Source organism: Canis lupus, chromosome 4, assembly GCF_011100685.1.
Source record: "Canis lupus familiaris isolate Mischka breed German Shepherd chromosome 4, alternate assembly UU_Cfam_GSD_1.0, whole genome shotgun sequence".
Classification (NCBI taxonomy): domain Eukaryota; kingdom Metazoa; phylum Chordata; class Mammalia; order Carnivora; family Canidae; genus Canis; species Canis lupus.
In genome coordinates, this window is record NC_049225.1 from 57,730,383 (window position 1) to 57,754,483 (window position 24,101).

Below are 24,101 nucleotides of genomic sequence, written 5' to 3' on the forward strand. Positions count from 1 at the left end.
TTCATTTTGACAATTAGCTGTCACCCCCTAGCTAAGGATCTAGTGGCTGCAAATGAGTTAAAGTGTTCCTTTTCCAGGAAAACAGGAGACCTCAGCAAGATTTCTTGGAGTCAACTTAATTCTGAATCTTAGTTACCTCTGCAAGGCTCAGATTCAACCTCTTCTCCTTCATAAAGCCTTTCCTTTCTCTCAGAATTAAATGTGAACGTGCTTTTGACTTGAGCCTAAGCACATGCGAAGTCATTTACTCAAAGTCAGAAGATGCCCAAGCACAGCACCCCAGAGTCCATCTAGACCACAGTCATCCCTATATCCGCTCACAGCAATTCATCTATTCCTTTCCTATGACAGAGATTACCATCTATCTTGTACTATAATGATTTATTCTTGGGTCTTATCTCTATAAGACAGCAATTCATCTTTATATATCACTCAGCCTTACACAGAATAAGCACTCAATAAGTGATTTTCATGTGAATGAGACAGAGTGTCTTGCGTTGGGCCCATGCTTTGGATTTCATATTCTTAGCTAACAATATCTTTGCAAGATGGAAGAGAAAGTCTTTCAGTCTTGTGAAATGAAAATAACAAATAAACTTTCTGTGAAATATACAGGACTTAATATTGTAGGATTTAAAAGTGACCAGAAACTCCACCCCAATCTAAATTTTCACTCATGTTAGCCTATCATTGTAAGGACAATTGGTAGGGGGTAGGAGAAGCCAAGTTATAAAAAGTGGCACTTTAAAAAAAAAAAAAAAGATTTTATTTATTTGAGAGAGAGAGAGCACATACACACAAACCAAGGTAAAGGCAGAGGAAGAGGGAGAAGCAGACTCCCTGCTGAGCAGGGAATCCAATGCAAGGCTTGATCCCAGGACTCTGGGAGATGTTTAACCAACTTAGCCACCCAGGCACCCCTGAAAAGTGGCACATTTTTATTATTTAGATAATAAGTTAGAATGAAGATCTGGTTAAATATGGGTTGAAGAGGCCATTCACGAAATGACACCAAAAAAAAAAAACAAAAAAAACAAAGAGGGTCATGAGACACGTAGAAAGGTAGTCAAGACAGATAGAGGCTTTTTATTTTTTTTATTTTTTTTATTTTTTTATTTTTTATTTTTTTTTGATAGGGGCTTTTTAAACTAATTATTCCCTCCCCAAGTTATGGCACAGACCCTGTTGCTTTAATGCTCATTCTCCTCAATGTTATCATCCCATGCTTACTTCTGGTAGTAGTTCCTAAAATTTCAGCATTTGAGACACATACATTTGAGTTGTAGCTTTTTTAAAAATATTTTATTTATTTATTCATGAGAGAGGTAGAGTACTGGTCACAAGACACCATCAAGTCAAAGGGTGGGGCTAAGGCCTTTTGAGAATCTCCTGGGGAAAGACATTTTCTTCCTTTTTTGGAGGTTTACTGAATAATCAGAGTGAAGTAATCCTAAAGTGATTGAGGGTCACCACATAGAATCTAAGAACACCAACACAGAGGAAAGAACAGATAAAGAAATGGAGAAATATATGGTCCTTATGATACCGCTTAGATTACTGATCCATCTATATCTGAAGCCAGCCAGAATCAACCCTGAATATTTTAAGCACATCAGCTAAAAACTCTTTTTCTTTTGCTAAAGCCAGTTTGATTTGGGCTTCTGCCATTTACAACCAAGCAAGATCTGAGTAATAACCTAGTTTACTAGGAAAAGTGGTAGGACCAAGAGTCAAATCTAAGAATGTCTCTCAAGGTAAAATTTAGGTGAGTTTTTCATTATATCAGAAGTTCTCATTTGAGGTGGGGAGGGGCATGAGATTTCAGAATCACTTGGAGGAACTTTTCTAATAGATACATTTACTCTCAATAGTCCCCTGCCCCCACAGAAACTAGAATAAATGAAAACTCAGGGATGGGAGGAAAGAAGGGAAATGAAAAATATAAGCAAATACACTTTGAGAAAACTCCCTGGGCAGCCTCGGTGGCTCAGGGGTTTAGCGCCGCCTTCAGCCCAGGGTGTGATCCTGGAGACCCGGGATCGAGTCTCATGTCAGGCTCCCTGCATGGAGCCTGCTTCTCCGTCTGCCTGTGTCTCTGCCTCTCTCTCTCTCTCTCTCTCTCTCTCATGAATAAATAAATAAAATCTTAAAAAAAAAAAAGAAAACAAAACTCCCTGAGTGAGTCATACTTCCCTAGCTGTAAAACAACTCTACTCTCTCATGTTGCTTTGTTACATTGAGTGCCATGGGTACTCCATTAGGGTACAGCAGTGAGCCTCTAATTTAAAGCACTGTCTCACACTTTATGAATCAAATATCTGGTTTCTGAACTAGCAACAATGAACTATGCATTGGACAGTTTTCCTTCCTAAAGGAACAGATCAACTTCTCTGGGTCCCCGGAATAAAATTAAATTTTACAACTGCAGGAGCTAAGTGCATAACAATCACGTTTTTGGAGAAGGAAATCCACCAATGACTACTGGAGGGCCACTTTGTCTCCTCACCAAACAGAAATGATCATATCCTCAAAGATGTAGAACAAAGTACCAGTTGTCAGCTCCTGTACAAATTTCTTGTTCTTTGGAATGTTTACCTAATTTTGCACAGATTAGGCTATGTTGTTAATAGATCTCAGCCATATAAAGGTAGTGAAAATCTACTTTTGGATATTACCTAGAAAAAACAGCAGGGTTTTACAATGGCTTTGGACTGCAAAGCTAAGACAGACTGTTGGGCAGGTCTGTGCCTAAAGCAGGAATGGCAAATAAGCCAATTCTGAACACTTAGCAGTGCCTGCCAGGAACACAAATTGAAAAGAACTGTGAAGTCTCCTATAGATCCAATGGGAAAGGATATTAGATCCATTACTGATGTCTATCACAGTCATGGAAAGGGAAAGTAGTCGCTTGAGTACAATCTACTTATCCTCTCTGACCTAAACCGTCCACGACTAACAAAGGCCTGCGGTTTTATTTTTCAGCTTGTACAACTTTGTGTAAATATTCTCAAATATGTGACTGTATTGGCACTTGGCCATTATTTTGCAGCTATATTTCAACAAATTGGCTTATTTTGAGAAATAACCCTTAAAGCTGTGTCAGCCACATCCACAGCTACACCTTTACTGACTTTTTCAGGAAAACTTTTCTTCCACAATTTTCTTCCAGTTTGTACAAGTGAACAGGATGGATATAAATTGATAAGCTTCACCTTTAGGAAGAGATACTTTATCATTCTGGGAAAAGCTAAGTTACATGAATTAAATTTTATATCAATCTTCCTTCTTCCAAGTATCAGCTGTGCCTCCTTATACTAATCATTTGGCCTTTCTGACACCTATTAGCTGTGGAAATGCCCCACTGAAATAATGCATGTAAAAATGCTCTGGCTATTGGGAAGTACTATATAATTAGGACTTTTTACTCTGGAGAAATCACTATGTAACATTCAGAGATCCTTTGTTAATTGCAAGCCCCTAAAAGTCTATCTATTTCAGTTTCACTTAGGATTAAGTGAACTCAAACTCACCATGCAGGGTGACAAGTTTGGTGAGAACTCTTAAATTGACTCACCTGATACCTTTAGCCTTGTCACCCTGCTGAGAATTATTCCAACCTCCTTCCAGGACACTTAGAGTTCTCTTACTGAACTCCCCACTCTGATCTATCTTTATCTCTTACTAGAATAGAAAATGTTCATGTTGCCATTTTCAATCCTATAAAGCTGCCATTCTCATTATTCCTGCCCAGACTACCACTGTTGACTCTATCCTGGGCCTATTAACACAGGTTCCAAACTCCTCAAACCTCTAGCTTTGTTTATCTTCTATTGAATTATCTGAGCAATGTGAATTGGCTCTATCTTTGCATCAAACCGGTACTTTGGGGAGTTGTCATTTTTATATCCACATGTCTCTCCTTGAACCCTTCTTCTGTTCTAATTTTATATTTTTCTCACTCCCATCTGTCTTTACTTTTTTAAAACTATAAAACTAATAGTTATTTGGGGCTTGTAGATAAGAAAATTAATGTCCATAAAGGCTAATGAGAAGTGTCCAAGGTCACAGAGATAGTACATATTGGGGATAGAATTTGAACTCCAGTGTGCATGACTTAAAAGTGCCCACTCCTTTCAGAGTATAATAGTGCTTTTCAAATCCTCAGTCTTCCAGCTGTCTTCATCCTGTACCTCACGTCACAACTGCACTAAAAAAGTCTATGACAAAATCTGTTCATCATCTAAGACACAGATACACCATTATTGCAAGCACAATTTAAATACTAAGCAGCATTGCTGAACTTGATGATTTGGGACAAAATCCCAAATATCTAGGGGCCTTTAACAAGAGTAATAGGGGAAAAACTATAGGTCAGCATTACTGGTCACTTGTTTAGGACACAATAAGAATTTTAAATGTGTCCATTTTGCTAGCTGGAAATGAATATGCAGGTCAAATCTTTATGGTTTTCATAGGTTATGTCAGAGGAGAACAGAAGTACTCCATTTTGTTCCAAAACTCTGGACTTGGGAAAATTGCCAGGTTTAAAATTATAGAACCCAGAGTTTATTTTCCTAGTCAATAATTTGAGAGTAAGTGAAATGAAGATCAAGAAGGTCAAAGGATTACCCAACATTCAGGACTGCTGATACTTCTCCAAGTGTCAGACTTATAACAGACTATGAGATCACACATATGGATTCCTTAGCTGAACCCAGTAATGCTTGGTGATGTAACTGACCAACATTCGGGACAAGCTCCTTCCTTATGTAGTACAGTCTAGTAGTGTGTAATTTGGGAACTTGCAGCCCCTGGGTCATAGTTCAAGCAGGACTGACTGCAGCTAAGTAGTTTTTCCACATATCCAAACCTACGCTCTTTTGGTGAAACTAATATTGCCTAATGTTCCTTAAAGCAATATTTCTATAAGAGGTCAGCTAGTAGGTGCTCTACACTTTCAGCAAGTTTGTAAAATATAGTTCAAACATATTTAATTTGTTCAGATTTATACTATCAAATTTATTGGTGCCTTTGCTATGTTAATGAGCCCCTTGACACTAAGAAATGACTGTATATTACTTTTTTTAAAAGATTTTATTTATTTGACAGAGAGAGAGAGAGTGACAACACAAGCAGCAGGGAGTGGGAGAGGGAGAAGCAGACTCCCCACTGAGCAGGGGAGCCTGACACACAAGATCAATACCAGGACCCTGGGATCATGACCTGAGCTGAAGGCCGATGCTTAACAGACAGAGCCACCAGGTACCCCAACTATATATTACTCCTCATACCTTATTGCACACTAAATAGCACAACTGACCCAAGGAATACAGTTGGGAAACTGTGCCCACTACTCAACCCACATTTTGGATTAAATGCTTCACACACCAGACAGGTTTCCTCTTTACCCTTTGCTCTTGTTTTTTAATGAAGCCCTAAAGAACAGAAATCTCCATAATATAACTAGTGTTTATACAAACTCAGGAGCAAAATAAAAATGCCAGTGAAAATCAGACAAATAGAACAATGACAAACAGCCTTAGCTCAGTATTTTTCTTCCTTCATGTAGCAAAAGATTGCTTCGTATGGAGTGAATTGAAGTCTGCTCCATAACAGGTACTTTGGTAGGGACAGACATGAACCAGAAGACCCTGTCACAAGCCTTGAAGGGCTGTCAATGGCAGCTACAAAATTTATATACATTAGAAATTAGGGCTAATTAGTCTGACAGGATGAATGGGGACTTGGGGAGAGTTTGGTGACCTGCCTTGATTTTGAGTGTGCAGAGCAACATCACTGCTACATTGAATAATTTGTTGAAGGGCAAAATTTGGCAGGGTTGAAAGAAATTGTGGAAAGATGATATCCTTGAGCCTCCCCTTGGTTCTGCCATTAGAAGCAGGCCTTGTAACTGGGGAGACACATGACAAAACAGATTATCATACAAAAAGGAGAGCTCTAAACAAGGAACAGCATATTGTGCTCAGGGAGGCCAGAACAGTTAATTGACTCTAGGGACATTTTAATCTACATCCATAACAGAAAAAATATTTCAAATTGCTGTTAGATAGCCATTTTGCAAAAAGAAAACACAGTATTCTCGCTTGTTGCCCTATGGAAGGAGACATTGTATAACACAGTCTCTTGAACAAAAATAAAAACAATGTACTGGCTTGATGCTTAGTCTATGTACTTTCAAAACTTTTTATTATCAGAACTGGACTGGGAACAGAAAATGCATGTTCTTATACTGTCTATCCTCAACCAAATGATCTTAAATCCTTTAATATCTAAGGGATTCTGTTTCTTCACGCATATATTGGGAGAATTGAACTACGGTATCAAGAAAGTCCATCTTGGCTCTAAAATAATATGATTTTATAATATTCTCCAATGCTTCTTAGAATTCAGATAGTGGTTAAATAATTAGGCTCTGAGTATAAATCCCAGGTTTGACGTTTGCTGTTTCTATGATTTTGAACATTAATTAATTACTCCTTCTTGGTCTTGTTTCCCTAACCCATAAAATAAGGATAATAAGAATACCTGCCTCATATGTTTTGGAAAAGATTAAATCAAAGTAATGCATTTGAGTACTTCAGTTAGTTGCTACCGCCTAGTTGCAGGTCAATACATAGAAGTTACCAACACTAATATAGCTTTACGTTTTACGCAGAGTCTATTTCAATGACTAGTGTACAGTGCTCATTGAACAGGGCACATCCCAGCCTGTGTTCAATCATTAACCTTATTTTTACTTCTTGGACCTAGTTTTATGCAGAACCTTATTTATGCAACATATATTTAATGTAGTACTTATTAAGTGCTGGATACTCTTCTAAACACTTGAAAAATATAAGTCATTTAATCTTTCAACGACCCTATGAGTGAGGTATTATATTAAGCGCTCACTTTATAAATAAGAAAACAGAGGCACAGCATGGGTAAGTAGCATGCCCTAAAGCATGTGCCAACAACTAGTTTGTACCAGGGCTAGGATTTGGACCCATGCAGCCTGGCTCTAGAGCCTATACTCCTAAACACTGACCCTGCTAGCCTTGTATATCACTCACCACCCGCTTATCCCTTCCAGCATGGCTTACTGTTCTCTCAGTGGTCCAAACAGGCCAAGCTTCCTGGCTCATTCACACTGCTATGAGCCTACCTTCCCTCCCATCACTCCATAACTTACCATGTAGCCTCTCCCAGGTCCTATATTAACCTTAATAGACATCATTCAAAGCTTGCAACTCTCTCCCATACAAAGTTATCAGTTTTTCCTTCACTTACTCTGTATTCCCCTGTCTGGGTCAATACCACTTACACGCAGAGGGGTCAGGGTAACAGATTCTTATTTCTCACGTGTCTGGCCCTGCCTTCTCCTACTAAATTATAATTCCAAGAGAACAGGATCCATAGCATCCTTCTGCATTGGGGTCTCATGGTTGGTTGTATGTCTTAAGATAGCCCTAGAAAATTCCTTCTGACTTGAAACATTAGGATGCATGCCTTTTATTTGATGTCATTTTCCCCCTCAAGCAAATTTGAGAACAATGGAAACTTAAGTCTCAGTTGACAAAAGCTAGTCTAGAGTGACATCTGGTGGCCATTTTTGCAAAGGTTCACAAATACTGCTCCTTACAGGTAAGGTTCATTCCTTAGCGGAAAGTTGCATTATCCATCAAAGCATATGTCACATCTTCTTCACAGGAAGAGTCAGATGAGATCATATAAGCAAAATCCCTTCCATACTCAATAAGTCATAAAAATATGGAGCACTTTCCCTTCAGAAGGAGAGACCACTGGTACCAAGGCCCAAGTTTAGAGATAGAAATTGAAGTCTCATAATCCAGTAGTTGTTGTTAGCTGTTAAAGAATAGACAAGTCCCATTGCCCCTTTGAGCTTCAGTTACTATGTAAATGTTTTTAGATCTATTTTTTGTGCATATGTTTTTCCATATTTTTATGTGTATATTTTAATACTGGGACTAAACTCAAGCTATACTTTTCTTTCTATAAGAGTATCATCTACAATATATAGAATTTCCCCTAAATTTTAAATGCCAAGTTGGTAGTTATCATCTCCCATTTAAATACCACCTCTTTTACACAAAATGAACCCAAATCAAAAGGTTAAAAGTAGACTCCTAAAAAGTGGTAACAACAGGACCATTCATACTTGTAAGAGCAGCAATAATAGCTAACATATGCCACGTCAAGTATTTTTGTATATACGTTGCCTCATACTACTGAACGCAGAAGCTGAGAAGACACCAGCACCACCAGATAGTCACAAACTGCACATTGTGGCCCAGGGTGCCACAGGGAAAGTAGGGACACACGAAGGCGTGGGGGACACACGATCCCCCATAGGATCATCCATCTTACCTGAGGACATCAACACTGGACTAAAAGCTGGCCTGCCCTAACTTTACATTCCGTTCCTTTTTCCAACAGCCCTATCTGTAGTCATATGGGAATAGAACAATCCTCAAGTGGAAGATGAAGTGTGTAAGGCATATTAATATGCAAGGCTAACCTGCCATATCCCAACTTCTCCAAGAGAGGCACCCAAGACCAAGTCAGGCTCAAACTGGGGCGGAGGAGGGGGCGGAGAGTGTAAAGTCTAAAACTGGAAGCAATATTGAGGCTGTGATATCAGACTGAACAGATATTTTTGTGCATGGAAAAATGAGACTGTTTATTATTATTGAACGTGACAGCAGAAGCTATGAAACTCCAAGTACTGTCAGGGCTATAGAAAAGAGGTTTTGATACTGCACAGAGTGACAGACGGTAAGAAAGAATAAAGTTGTTTTCTGTTTGAGGCTTACCCCATCCAGTTCATTCAATAAACTGCATTTACAGTCTTGGACTTGCATAGAATTGTCCATTTTGAAAGATGAGTAAGCAAAGGAAACAACCCAGCACAAAACCTCTGAGAGAATGGGACAGACCTGGAACACAAGAGATATTGAAAAAAATAGTATTTTACAACTGCCTTTCCCTGTCAAGAAAATTACACAAAACATGAATGCTCTGAAACAGGAAAGAAATCTGTAATACACAAAGAAACTAGTGGAGCAAAGGAATACTACCATTACACAAACTCTATGAAAGGACTAGGAGTTACCCAAAGCACAATACTAGGTCAGCGACATGAAGGTAGGCTTAAGGAAAACACACACACACACACACACACACACACACACACACACACAATGCTTAAGTTTAAAAAAAAAAAAGAACTTGATTGGGACGAAAATGGTTAGAGAAAGTATAGCAAGTACCTAGAAGGAGACCATGGAGGACCACTATATATTAATAATTGTTCTCCTGAAGAGAAAACAATAATTGCAATAGAAAAAAAGATTATTCGGGATGCCTGGGTGGCTCAGTGGTTGAGCATCTGCCTTCAGCTCAGGGCGTGGTCCTGGGGTCCTGGGGTCCTGGGATCAAGTCCCGCATCAGGTTCCCTGCAGGGAGTCTGCTTCTCCCTCTGCCTAGGTCTCTGCCTCTGTGTCTCTCATGAATAAATAAATAAAATCTTTTTTTAAAAAAGGAAGAAAAGATTATTCAAATATGCACTGCATGAAAATATATATAGAAATGAAGCAGGAGTTTCTCTGAAGGTCTGAAGTTTCTGGTTTTCTGGGAGAAAAAGGGTCTATTCAGAGTTGTTCTACTTCAAAATCAAAAGCATCTCCTTTCCAGCCAACACTGAGTGATGGGGATCTCTCAGGACAACTGGCACAAGTGGCAGCCCCACCATGAGAAATGGGAATAGGAGCTGAGACACCACATTACCAACACTGAATTGATGCCTGTCACTGTTTTAGGGAGGGAACAAGTAGCATGTCTTGAGGCTGGACACGGGGAACTTCTCCTGGCATACCAAGTGCTATACACACAAAACAAAGATTACTGACATGGACTACAGTATATCTAATAACCAACTGGTCCCACCAAGACCCCAGTGAAGAATGGAATCATTCTCGATAACAGCACATTGTCCCAACAGTGGTATGGGTCCCACTCTGTACTGTCCTTGCACTGTAAGAAGGGAGTCAAACAGACTCCTGAAGATGAAAAGATTTTAAACACAAAAATAAGAACAGTTCAGAAGAAATAGGATACAAAGACAAAGGAATGCCAAAATCAGCATCTTTTGGAGGAGCAGTTCCAGCAGAGCAAGCTTCTTGTGTGCACAGCTTCAAGGCCAGGCCAGTGTGGTCAAGCATGTGGCTATGCACCAGAGAGCAGAGAGATGAAGCTCTGAGGAAAATCAGGCCCCAAAAAGGGGCCTTCCCCCGCTCCAGTTGCCCCTAGGCAATAAATAAAACAATACCAACAAAAACAAAACAAAGCATAACAACAACAGCAGAAAAAAAAATAAAATACAGAAGAAGTGGTTACTTAAAGAAAGGTAATCTATATTAAGCCCAGACTTCTCAGTTTACATGCAAGCAGTTGGCAGAGCTTTGCTGTATAGTTTGGACAGGGAACTGTGTATTTGTAGAACATGGTCCCCAAAATATGAAGGATACATATTTGTAGACTTACCCCGCTCTTCTCCTTTCAACTCCAAACTCATTCAAGTGCCTGTTCCATAGTCCATGGGATTATCTAACAGACCACTCAAAAGTACAATTTCTAAAACCAAACGGCCATCTTCTTCTAAATACTAGGTCTGAGTTTCTCTAAGTTAATGAAAACTACATTTCCCAAAAAACCAATAGAGTTGTATTTGATTTAATTACCTGATGCTCTGTTTCTCTACCATTCACTGCATCTATTTAGAAATCCACTTTTTATTGGCTCCATTGATGGCTTTCTGTCTTTACTTTCATCCTTGCCTCCAGTAGTCTGCTCTACGGGTGATCCTATGTTTCATCATCTAAGTCAGGGCATTTTGAATGGGAAAGGCACCAGGACAATTGGCATAAACTAAGACTGTCTTGCACAAGCTGGGTCATATGGTCAACCTATTTAATCTCAACACAACAGCCAAGATGTCTCTTTAAAACCTAACTCAGAGTCTGCCCTCCTCTTTCTCAGCTTACTTGGTATAGAGGCCAAGGTCCTCTGGATGACCAGGAAAGCTTTCCTTGACCTGCCTCCTTCTCACCCAGAGGCCTCTGGCCTATCTCCTCTCTCTTCCTCTCCCTCCCTTTGTTCAGCCCCAAGTTCTGCTTTTATTCTTTCCTGTCATGCCTACTTTCTGCCTCAGAGCCTTTGCTTTGAGGTTCCTTCCACCTGGAAGGCTCTCTCCACTGGCATTGCATCTATAGGACTTACTCGTTTAGTATCTTCCAGTCTTTGTTCAATGTCACCTTCTCAGTAGAATCTTCCCTGACAATTCTATTTGAAATTGCAAACTCCCCCTAGCCCCATGTTCCTTCCACTGCTCTTTTGTATAGCACTATAACCTTCACATATTCTATAATCTTATCATGTTTTACTGTGTCTTACCACCACAGCCCCACTAGAACCTAAGTTCCTTGAAGACAGCATTTTTCTCTTTTTCTTTGATTTAGTACTTATGGTACAAGAGTAAATGGAAATAAATGAAGACCAATCAAAGGAGAATAATCAAAGGCTGTTTATTGTGAGCTTGCTATAGCAAGGGAGTCAGCCACCATTGCTTCATTTTCAGAGACTGAAAGGCAGGCAGAGCATTGGGAAAGCTTTATAGTGGAAACAGATTTCAGGTGTGTCCCAATTGGACGCTGTTGTCAAAGAGAAGCTAAAGGTGGGCTTTTTATAAGTAGGACATGTATGTGATCGGTCAAGGGAGCATCTTGGGCTTTCTCTAGTTGGTTCTAAAATGGAAGAGAAGATTAGTATTAGGGAATGGTCAGTTATTAATCAAGTCCTGGCCATTTTGGACTAGTGTTACAGAAGACCAGTCTGATTTCCTCCAAGTCTGACTTGGAGAAGTCTGGCTTCCTGGGTGATGAATGTAGACAAGAGGACTGATTTTCTGGGCAGAAAGCCGCAGGTTGTGAGTCAGAATTCTGGCCATTGTCCACTTGTATATTCAGTCTCTCAAGTACCTGGCATAGAGAACAGGCTGAATATTTGTTGAATGAATGAATATCATTTGATTTCTACACAATCCCAAAATTTGTAGAACTAAATATACTTCTTAAAGATAGACATATACATGATGGAAATATGGATAAAAATATGGTGATCATTATAAACTATATCATTTAGTCTGATGTTAAACTAAACCAAGACATAACAAACATTTGAGATTAAAGAGGTCAACATGCTATTTATATCACTGAAGTGTGGATAAAGATTACAATTTAGAAAAAATGTAAGTTGCTCTCAATAAACCTTTTAGCAGTGAAAGATAGAATACTGACAGGTGAAGTAACATCTGAGGACAAGGAAGGAGAAATCTACAAAAAGCAGTGGGTAACTAAATCTCTTATGAAAGCTGACATTTCCAGTGGGTAGAAATAATTATTATAGTTATTTGGAGGACCTTAACAATAAAGTAAGTATACTGTAGAGAGAACACACTCCTTTCAATATAACTTTAAGAAAAAACTGCCTAATATGGCACAAAGAAAAACTTTTAAAAAAAACTATAAAGCAGGAAGAATATTGACTTTATTTTCTAATCTCTGCAATTACCCTAAAGCGCGCACACACACACACACACACACACACACACAATAAAAAGCAAAAGCAAAGCCAAACAAGAAAAACAGCATCAATAGTAATACTAACAACTCATAAAATGTAATGAGACAACAGAGAAATAAAAATAAAAGTCTCTCTCCTAACAGTGTTTATATTACAAGGGAAATCAAAAGTTCAAGTACAGGATACCTCAAAGATACTGCAGGTTTGGTTCCAGATGACTGCCATGAAGTCAGGAACACAATAAAGTGAATCAAGAGAACTTTTTGGTTTCTCTATACATATGCAAGTTATATTTACACTATAGTCTATTAAGTGTGCAATTAAGTGTGCAATAAAGTATTAAGTGTGCATTATGTCTGAAAAAGATTGTGTATTCATTAATTAAATACTTCATTGCTATAGATTGCTAACCATCATCTGGGCTTTCAGTGATTCCTCAATCTTTTTGCTGGTGGAGGTTCTTGCCTCAATGTGAATGGCTGCTGGCTGATCAGGGTGGTGGTTGGTAAAGCCTTGAGGGGCTGTGCCAATTTCTTAAAATGAGACAACAATGAGGTTTGCCACATGAATCAAATCTTTTCTATGAATGATTTCTCCATAGTGTGTGATGCTGTTTGATAGCATTTACCCACAGGAGAACTTCTTTCAAAACTAGAGTCAATCCCCACCACTACTTCATCAACTCAGTTTATACAATATTCCAAATCCTTTGTGGTCATTTCAACAATCTTCACAACAACTTCATCAGGAGTGGATTCCATATCAAAAAAAGAGTTTTCACTCAACCATAAGAAGCAATTCCTCTCCATTAAAGTTTTATCATGAGACTGCAACAATTCAGTCACATACCCAGTCTCCACTTCTAATTCTGGTTCTCTTAAGACTTCTACCACTTTTCCACTACATTTATACACTGAAGTCTTGAGCCCCTCAAAGTCATCCATGAGGGCTGGAATCAACCAACCAAGGAGTTTCAAACTCTTGTTTGATGTTATTTTTATTTCCTTCCATGTATCAAGAATGTTCAATTCACTTTGCCCAGATCCATCAGAGGAATCACTATCCGTGGCAGCTATAGACTTATGTTACGCATTGCTTAAATAATAAGACTTGAAAGTCAAAATGACTCCCTGATCCATGGCTGCAGGATGGATGTTGTGCTAACAGACACGAAAACAAACATTAATTTTGTTGTACATCTTTATCAGAGAGATCTTGAATGACCAGGTACATTGTCAGTGAGCAGTAATATAACAAAAGGAATCTTTTTTTTGTTTTTTGAGCAACAGGCCTCAACAGTGGATTTAAAATGTAAACAGGCAGAGTAGATTTACATAATTTTTAAGGGTCCTAGGATTCTCAGAGTGGTAAATGAGTATTGCCTTCAACTTAAAGTCATCAGCTTCATTAGCCTTTAACAAGAGAGTTGGCCCATCCTTTGAAATTCTGAAGCCAGGCATTGATTTCTTTTAACTATGAAAATCCTAGATAGTATCTTTATCCAATACCAGGCTGCTTCATCTACAATGAAAATCAGTTGCCTAGTGTAACCATCTTTATTAATTATTTTAGCTAGATATTCTGGAGAACTTGCTGCAGCTGTAATATCAGCCCTTGCTGCTTCACCTTGATGTTATGGAGATGGCCTCTTTCCCTAGACCCCATGAACCAACCTCTACTAACTTCAAACTCTACTGCTGCAGCTTCTTTACCTCTGTCAGCCTTCATAAAATTGAAGAGAGTTAGGGCCTTGATCTGGTTTAGGGTTTGGCTTAAAGAAATGGTGTAGCTGGTTTGATCTACCTAGATGATTCAAACCTTCTCCATATCAGCAATAAGGCTGTTTTCTTTTCTTATAATTTGTGTGTTCACTGGAAAAAGGAAATTGGGAAACTCTAAGCCCTTGTAAAGTACTGGAGCTGAACTTGAACTCCTACATTAAACCAGGAAACTCAAAGATGGACATGCTGGAAAAGTCTACCCACCAGCAAAGAGCTTTCCAGAAATCCTGGCTTCAAATGTCTCCACATATAGTAGCCCTTGATAAGTTTAAATATAAGCCTGCTCTCACCTGGGTCTGGAGTTGAAACAGATAATACCTGTCCTGTCAGAGAAAACCTAATATAGGAATCTCTGCTTGGCAGCACCTCTGGGATCCAGCAGAATCATACACAAGCACAGTATGGGGTCCCCAACTAGGGTCCTTGCAGTGTTTTGTGATCAAGTTCAACCCTAAATGAGATAGCTAAAAGAGAACAAACAAAAACAGAAATAAACACAGGAGAAATCAGGAAGCCACAAATAAGAATCAGCTGATATAGACCTCAGAGGACTTCAAATATTGAAACTATCAAAGGTGAGAAAAGATAAATCTTAATATACTTACTTTTCAAAGCTAAGAGGTAAAATAAAAATGAGCAAGAAACCCAAATTTAGGAGGAAGTTTATCTGAATAGAATGGGAAGGGGATGCCAATACAGACATATTAGCAGAGAGTATTGTTCCATTTCTTAGGCTGGAGGTAGTGTCACAGATGTTTGGTTTATTATTATGCATCAGAATGCACATTAAATATTACATTAAGTAAAATCCAAATAGTACATAAAATACAATTTCAATATTAAGAAAAAAACATTTTAAGCACTTCTAAGAAGAAAGATACTTTCATTTTGTTTCTTCCTGAAGCCTCACCAAAATGATTCTCATTTTTTTGTATATTTTTTTATTGGAGTTTGATTTGCCAACATATAACACCCAGTGCTCATCCCATCAAGTGCCCTCTTCAAGGCCCGCCACCCAATAACCCCAACCCCCCGCCCACCTCCCTTTCCACTACCCCTTGTTCGTTTCCCAGAGTCAGGAGTCTCTCATGTTCTGTCCCCCTCACTGATATTTCTCACTCATTTTCTCTCCTTTCCCCTTTAATCCCTTTCACTATTTTTTATATTCCCCAAGTGAATGAAACCATATAATGTTTGTCCTTCTCTGATTGACTTCTTTCACTCAGCATAATACCCTCCAGTTCTATCCACGTCGAAGCAGATAGTGGGTATTTGTCATTTCTAATGGCTGAGTAATATTCCATTGTATACATAAACCACATCTTCTTTATCCATTCATCTTTCGATGGACACTGAGGCTCCTTCCACAGTTTGGCTATTGTGGACATTGCTGCTGTAAACATCGGGGTGCAGGTGTCCCGGCGTTTCATTGCATCTGTATCTTTGGGGTAAATCCCCAGCAGTGCAATTGCTGGGTCGTAGGGCAGATCTATTTTTAACTCTTTGAGGAACCTCCACACATTTTTCAGAGTGACTGTACCAGTTCACATTCACATTCCCACCAACAGAGTAAGAGGTTTCCCCTTCTCCACATCCTCTCCAACGTTTGTTGTTCCCTGTCTTGTTAATTTTCCCCATTCTCACTGGTGTGAGGTGGGATCTCACTGTGGTTTGATTTGAATTTCCCTGATGGCAAGGGATGCAGAACATTTTCTCATGTGCTTGTTGGCCATGTGTATGTCTTCTTTAATGAAATTTCTGTTCACGTCTTTTGCCCATTTCATGATTGGATTGTTTGTTTCTTTGCTGTTGAGTTGAATAAGTTCTTTATAGATCTTGGATAGTAGCCCTTTATCTGATAGGTCATTTGCAAATATCTTCTCCCATTCTGTAGGTTGTCTTTTAGTTTTGTTGACTGTTTCTTTTGCTGTGGAGAAGCTTTTTACCTGATTAAGTCCCAATAGTTCACCTTTGCTTTTGTTTCCCTTACTGTCATGGATGTATCTTGTAAGAAGTTGCTGTGGCCAAGTTCAAAAAGGGTGTTGCCTGTGTTCTCCTCTAGGATTTTGATGGAATCTTGTCTCACATTTAGATCTTTCATCCATTTTGAGTTTATCTTTGTGTATGGTGAAAGAGAGTGGTCTAGTTTCATTCTTCTGCATATGGATGTCCAATTTTCCCAGCACCATTTATTGAAGAGACTGTCCTTTTTCCAGTGGATAGTCTTTCCTGCTTTGTCAAACATTAGTCGACCATAGAGTTGAGGGCCCATTTCTGGGTTCTCAATCCTGTTCCATTGATCTATGTGTCTGTTTTTGTGCCAGTACCACATTGTCTTGATGATCACAGCTTTGTAGTACAACTTGAAATCTGGCATTGTGATGCCCCCGGCTCTGGTTTTCTTTTTCAATACTCCCCTGGCTATTTGGGCTCTTTTCTGATTGCACACAAATCTTAAGATTATTTGTTCCAACACTCTGAAGAAAGTCCATTGTATTTTGATAGGGATTGCATTGAATGTGTAAATTGCCCTGGGTAGCATAGATGGTTTCACAATATTAATTCTTCCAATCCAGGAGCATGGAATATTTTTCCATCTCTTTGTGTCTTCCTCAATTCCTTTGAGAAGCATTCTGCAGATTTTAGAATAAAGATCCTTTACCTCTTTGGTTAGGTTTATTCCTAGGTATCTTATGTTTTTGGATGCAATTGTAAATGGGATTGACTCCTTAATTTCTCTTTCTTCAGTCTCATTGTTAGTGTATAGAAATGCCACTGATTTCTGGGAATTGATTTTGTATCCTGCCACATTGCTGAATTGCTGTATGAGTTCTAGCAATCTTGGGGTGGAGTCTTTTGGGTTTTCTATGTACAGTATCATGTCACCTGCAAACAGGGAGAGTTTGACTTCTTCTTTGCCAATTTGAATGCCTTTTATTTCTTTTTGTTGCCTGATTGCTGAGGCTAGGACTTCTAGTACTATGTTGAATAGCAGTGGTGAGAGTGGACATCCTGTCTTAGGGGATCCTGATCTTAGGGTGTTCCTGATCTTAGGGGAAAGGCTCTCAGTTTTTCCCCATTGAGAATATTTGCTCTGGGATTTTCATAGATGGCTTTTAAGATGCTGAGGAATGTTCCCTCTATCCCTACACTCTGAACAGTTTTGATCAGGAATGGATGCTGTATTTTGTCAAATGCTTTCTCTGCATCTATTGAGAGGATCATATGGTTCTTGTTTTTTTCTCTTGTTGATGTGATCTATCACATTGATTGTTTTACGAGTGTGAACCAACCTTGCATCCCGGGGATAAATCCCACTTGGTCATGGTGAATAATCTTCTTAATGTATTGTTGGATCCTATTGGCTAGTATCTTGTAGAATTTTTCCATCTGTGTTCATCAAGGATATTGGTCCATAATTCTCCTTTTTGGTGGGGTCTTTGTCTGGTTTTGGAATTGAGGTGATGCTGGCCTCATAAAATGAGTTTGTAAGTATTCCGTCCCTTTCTATCTTTCAGAACAGCTTTAGTAGAATATGTATTGTTTCTTCTTTAAACATTTGATAGAATTCTCCTGGGAAGTCATCTGGACTTGGATTTTTGTGTCTTGGGAGGTTTTTGATGACTGCTCCAATTTCCTCCCTGGTTATTGGCTTGTTCATGTTTTCTAGTTCTTCTTGTTCCAGTTTTGGTAGTTTGTGGTTTTCCAGAAATGCATCCATTTCTTCTAGATTTCCTAATTTATTGGCATATACTCGTTCATAATACGTTTTCAAAATCACTTCCTTGGTATTGGTTGTGATCTGTCCTCTTTTCATTCATGATTTTATTAATTTGAGTCTTTTCCCTTTTGTTTTTAATAAGGCTGGCTAATTGTTTATCTTATTAATTCTTTCAAAGGACCAACTCCTGGTTTTGTTGATCTGTTCTACAGTTCTTCTGGTCTCTATTTCATTAAGTTCTGCTTGAATCTTTATTATCTCTCTTCTTCTGCTTGGTGTCGGTTTTATTTGCTGTTCTTTCTCCAGTTCCTTTAGGTGCTAGGTTAGCTTGTGTACTTGAGTTTTTTCCAATTTTTTGAGGTAGGCTTGTATTGCAATGTATTTCCCTCTCAGGACTGCTTTTGCTGTATCCCAAAGATTTTGAATTTTTGTATCTTCATTTTCATTAATTTCCATGAATCTTTTAAATTCTTCTCTAATTTCCTGGTTGACCCATTCGTCTTTTAGTAGGATGCTCTTTAACCTCTATGTGTTTGAGTTTCTTCCAGATTTCTTCTTGTGATTGAGTTCTAGTTTCAAAGCACTGTGGCCTGGAAATATTTAGGGAACAATCCCAATCTTTTGGTACTGGTTGAGACCTGATTTGTGACCCAGTAGGTGGTCCATTCTGGAGAAAGTTCCATGTGCACTTGAGAAGAATGTGTATTCAGTTGCGTTTGGATGTAAAGTTCTGTAAATATCTGTTAAATCCATCTGGTCCAGTGTATCATTTAAAGCCCTTGTTTCTTTGGTGATGTTGTGCTTAGAATATCTGTCATTTGCAGAAAGTGCCATGTTGAAGTCTCCTACTATTAGTGTATTATTATCTAAGCATGCTTTACTTTGGTTATTAATTGATATACTTGGCAGCTCCCACATTAGGGGCATAAATATTCATGATTGTTAGGTCTTCTTGTTGGATAGACCCTTTAAGTATGATATAATGTCCCTCTTCATCTTTTGTTACGGTCTTTGGGATAAACTTTAATTTTTCTGATATGAGGATTGCCACCCCAGCTTTCTTTTGAGGACCATTTGAATGGTAAATGGTTCTCCAACCTTTCATTTATCAGGCTGGAGGTGTCCTTAGGTCTAAAATGAGTCTCTTCACATAGATCAATGGAACAGAATAGAGAATCCAGAGGTGGACCATCAACTTTACGGTCAACTAACATTCGACAAAGCAGGAAAGACTATCCACTGGAAAAAAGACAGTCTCTTCAATAAATGGTGCTGGGAAAATTGGACATCCACATGCAGAAGAATGAAACTAGACCACTCTCTTGCACCATACACAAAGATAAACTCAAAATGGATGAAAGATCTAAATGTGAGACAAGATTCCATCAAAATCCTAGAGGAGAACATAAGCAACACCCTTTTTGAACTTGGCCACAGTAACTGCTTGCAAGATACATCCACGAAGGCAAGAGAAACAAAAGCAAAAATGAACTATTGGGACTCCATCAAGATAAGCAGCTTTTGCACAGCAAAAGATACAGTCAACAAAACTAAAAGACAACCTACAGAATGGGAGAAGATATTTGCAAATGACCTATCAGATAAAGGGCTATTATCCAAGATCTATAAAGAACTTACTCAACTCAACAGCAAAGAAACAAACAATTCAATCATGAAATGGGCAAAAGACATGAAATTTCACAGAGGAAGACATAGACATGGCCAACAAGCACATGAGAAAATGCTCCGCATCACTTGCCATCAGGGAAATACAAATCAAAACCACAGTGAGATACCACCTCACACCAGTGAGAATGGTGAAAATTAACAAGGCAGGAAACCACAAATGTTGGAGAGGATGTGGAGAAAGGGGAACCCTCCTGCACTGTTGGCGGGAATGTGAACTGGTGCAGCCACTCTGGAAAACTGTGTGGAGGTTCCTCAAAGAGTTAAAAATAGATCTGCCCTACGACCCAGCAATTGCACTGCTGGGGATTTACCCCAAAGATACAGATGCAATGAAATGCCGGGACACCTGCACCCCAATGTTTAAGCAGCAATGTCCACAATAGCCAAACTGTGGAAGGAGCCTCGGTGTCCATCAAAAGATGAATGGATAAAGAAGATGTGGTTTATGTATACAATGGAATATTCCTCAGCCATTAGAAATGACAAATACCCACCATCTGCTTCCACGTGGATGGAACTGGAGGGTATTATGCTGAGTGAAATAAGTCAATCGGAGAAGGACAAACATTATACGGTTTCATGCATTTGGGGAATATAAAAAATAGTGACAGGGAATAAAGGGGAAAGAGAGAAAATGAGTGGGAAATATCAGTGAGGGGGACAGAACATGAGAGACTCCTAAGTCTGGAAAATGAACTAGGGTGGTGGAAGGGGAGGTGGGCAGGGGCTGGGGGTGACTGGTTTATGGGCACTGAGGGGGGCACTTGATGGGATGAGCACTGGGTGTTATTCTATATGTTGGCAAATTCAACACCAATAAAAAAGAAATTAAAAAAATAAAATAAAATCTGCAGTGAATAAAAATAAATAAGTAAAATAAATAAAATGAGTCTCTTGTAGACAGCAAATAGATGGGTCTTGCTTTTTTATCCAGTCTGAAACCCTGCGTCTTTTGATAGGATCATTTAGCCCATTTACATTCAGAGTAATTATTGAAAGATATGAATTTAGTGTCATTGTAATACCTATTCAGTCTCTATTTTGTAGATTATGTCTTTGGGCTTCCTCTTTCTTTTACAGAGTCCTCCTTAATATTTCTTGCAGAGCTGGTTTGGTGGTCACATATTCTTTCCGTTTCTGCCTATCTTAGAAGCTCTTTATCTCTCCTTCTATTCTGAATGAGAGCCTTGCTGGATATAGTATTCTTGGCTGCATGGTTTTTGCCTTTAGTACCCTGAATATACCCTGCCAGCCCTTTCTGGCCTGCCAGATCTCTGTGGAGAGGTCTGCTGTTAATCTAACATTTCTTCCCCATATAAGTTAAGACTCTCTTGTCTCTCAGTGCTTTAAGGATTCTATCCTTGGAATTTGCAAGTTTCACTATTAAATGCCGAGGTGTTGGATGGTTTTTATTGATTTGGGGGGCGGGGAGCACTTCTCTTATCTCCTAGATCTGAATGCCTGTTTCCCTCCCCAAATTAGGGAAGTTCTCAGCTATGGTTTGTTCAAATATGCTTTCTAGCCCTCTGTCTCTCTCAGCATTTTTTGGAACCCCAATTATATGTAGATTCTTCCTTCTAAGGCTATCATTTATTTCCCTTAACCTTCCTCATGGTATTTTGTTTTTCTTTTTCCTTAGCTTCCTTCCTTGCCATTGACTTGTCTTCTATATCACTCACTCTTTCTTCCACCTCATTAACCCTCGTCGTTAGGACCTCCAGTTTGGATTGCATCTCATTTAATTGATTTTTAATTTCTGTCTGATTATATCTAAATTCTGCAGTCATGAAGTCTCTTGAATCCTTTATGCTTTTTTCCAGAACCACCAGTAGCTTTATAATTGTGCTTCTGAATTGGCTTTCTGACATCGAATTGAAATACATATTCTGTAACTCTGTGACAAAGAGTACTGTTTATGATTCTTTTGTGGTAAATTCTTCTTTCCAGTCTCCCAGTCCACACTGGCCTAGATGCTCCCAGGGCCAGCACAGGTGCTCTGATCTGCACAGCTTGGGGCGGCCTAGTCAGTGCAGAGTGGCTGTATGAGCAGGGTGAGAGTCAAGAATATCAACCACGACCTAAGTAAATTCCATCCTAGATGATTCTGACAAGGTCAGAGACCAGAAAATGGAAAAGAAGATCAGAAAGAAATAAAAGGATCACTAAAGTGAAAAACAAATTTTAAAATAAAGTAGTGAAAAATAAAAGGTCAAGAATCCCAAAGAAGAAAAAAAAAAAAGAAAAAAGGAAGAGAAAAAAGCAAAAGTAAGGACAAAAAAAAAGAAGAAAAAGGAGAAGAAAAAAAGGTGGAGACTGGGAGATGATGGTGGTGAAGAAGTTATAGTGGAGGGAGGATGTAGTCTACCTGAGGGGTCCTAGAGGGTGATCCTCTTGTTTCTGAGTGTATTAAGTTCTGTTTGTTAGAAGATGCTCAGTCCCAAATTTATATAAACCAGCAATAGTTGTAGAAAGCCCCAACATTGACCACCAAAACATAAACGAGATAAAAGAGGGGGGCAGAATGGAATGAAGAGAGAATAATATAATAATATAATATATATATAATATAATAATAATAATAATAATAATAATAATAATATAATCTCACAGAATCAACCAACACGTATACCACTTGGTTCTGGGTGTATGCTGGTCATGTTTTAGAAGGTATTAACTTCTGCCATTGTAGAACAAAATGAGACAGAGAAAACAATACAAAACAAAACAAAACAAAACATATCTCATGTATCTCCCAAAATTAAATTGAATATGTTGAAGAGAATCTAGAAGCGGGAAATATATCTAAGACATATAATTATAGAAATAGGAAAGTCAGAAAGGAAGAAACTTAAAAATGAAGAGGGGGTAAATATTGTAGTGAAGGTGGGAAAAGAGAAAAAAACACTGGAAATTTTTAGTCTGATATAAAAAGAGTTGTACTGGAAAAGGGGGGAAAAATAGAAGGAGTAGGCTCTAGTTTTATATACTATAAACGCCTCTACTTCCCTTGGAGCTTTGCAGTGCTGCTCGGTCCAGAACTTGCTCTTCCCTTGTCCTTCCAGCTGGTCTTCTGGGGGAGGGGCCTGCTTTGCTGCCTCTCAGGTGTGTGCACCTGGGGGAGCTGCCCCGCCCCCCGCTGGGTGCCCGGCTCTGTGGGAGCTGCTTATCCTGTGAGGCTCCTGTTCCCTGGCAGCCCCGCTCCGTCCCAGGCATAGGGTGACACCAGGAGGGACAACAACACTGGTGGCAGCCAGGTCTCCAGCCCTGGAGTCAGCTTCCGCAGTAACTACCGCAGCGCCCAGTGCACACTGGCCTGGATGCTCCGGGGCGGGAGGCGCTGATCTGCATAGCTCGGGGGCACCCCGCGGCAGGGGTGTCCTCGCTGTTCTGTGCCCTCCCCGCCTCCACCTGTCCTGGGGGGAGGCAGGATCCTGGGCTGTGCCCCCCGGCGCCCTGCCATCCGGGGCCTGTGCTGCTGGAATCGCGCTCCTGGGCCAGGGCTCCCGGAGGCACAGGGTGCACCCCCTCCGTGGAGCCCCCGCCTGACCCCCGGCTTCTCCCCGAGGCCCGGCTGGGCCCGCTCCAGCCCTTTACCGAGACCGGCCGCGGTGCGTGGTGCGCTCTCCCCGGGGGCACCTCCTCCGTTAGTGCCCCCGGGAGGCTGGAGGCTCCCCCGCCCCTCCTGCGATCCTGCCCCAGTTCCCTGCCAGCGCCTTTCCATCCAGGAAGAATCCGGTGTGGATTTTTAAAGTTCCTGCTTCTCCGGGGCAGGGCTCTCCTGTCCCAGAGGTTCTCACCGCCTTGGCCCAGCTCCTTGTGGGGCCCCTCCCCTACTTGATTCTTTTTTATTTTTATTTTTCCGCCTTCCTACCTTGCTAGAAGTGAAAGCCCGTATCTCTGTAGTGTTCCAGCTGTTCGCTCTTTAAATCTCAGGTCGAATTCGTAGGTGTTCAGGATGGTTTGAAAGTTATCTAGGTGAGTTGGTGGGGCCGGGTGAGGGGAGGCCCCTACTCCTCCTCCATCTTGCCCTGCCCTCCTAAAATGATTTTTATGATATATTTAATGAAGTGAATCAAGCCAGAAGAACAAAGAGGAAAGAAGATAACGAAAATATAGTTGAGTGTGGGGAGGATGCCTCATGGGGTTGTCCAGGGTCTCCTATGCTGGCCCTTCAACCACAGCTCCTCTTAGGGAGGGGTGCTGCTCCCACCCCATTTCCAGTTTCTACTCTGAGAAATATATACCACAAC

The 24,101-nt window shown here is 39.9% G+C and overlaps 1 long non-coding RNA gene across 7 annotated transcripts in view; it reads right to left on the reverse strand.

Annotated features, from left to right (window-relative positions):
* LOC102155107 overlaps window positions 1-24,101 on the reverse strand; it is a 146,237-nt gene that overhangs the window by 86,024 nt on the left and 36,112 nt on the right. For 6 of the 7 annotated variants that reach the window (XR_005358392.1, XR_005358391.1, XR_005358395.1 and 3 more), the window contains 2 exons: window positions 14,732-14,905; window positions 11,587-11,822 (listed from right to left, as the gene is read on the reverse strand). This is a non-coding gene — a long non-coding RNA (uncharacterized LOC102155107). Of the gene's footprint in view, window positions 1-11,586; window positions 11,823-14,731; window positions 14,906-24,101 lie in introns of those variants that run through there. The other variant, XR_005358394.1, reaches the window with a different exon arrangement.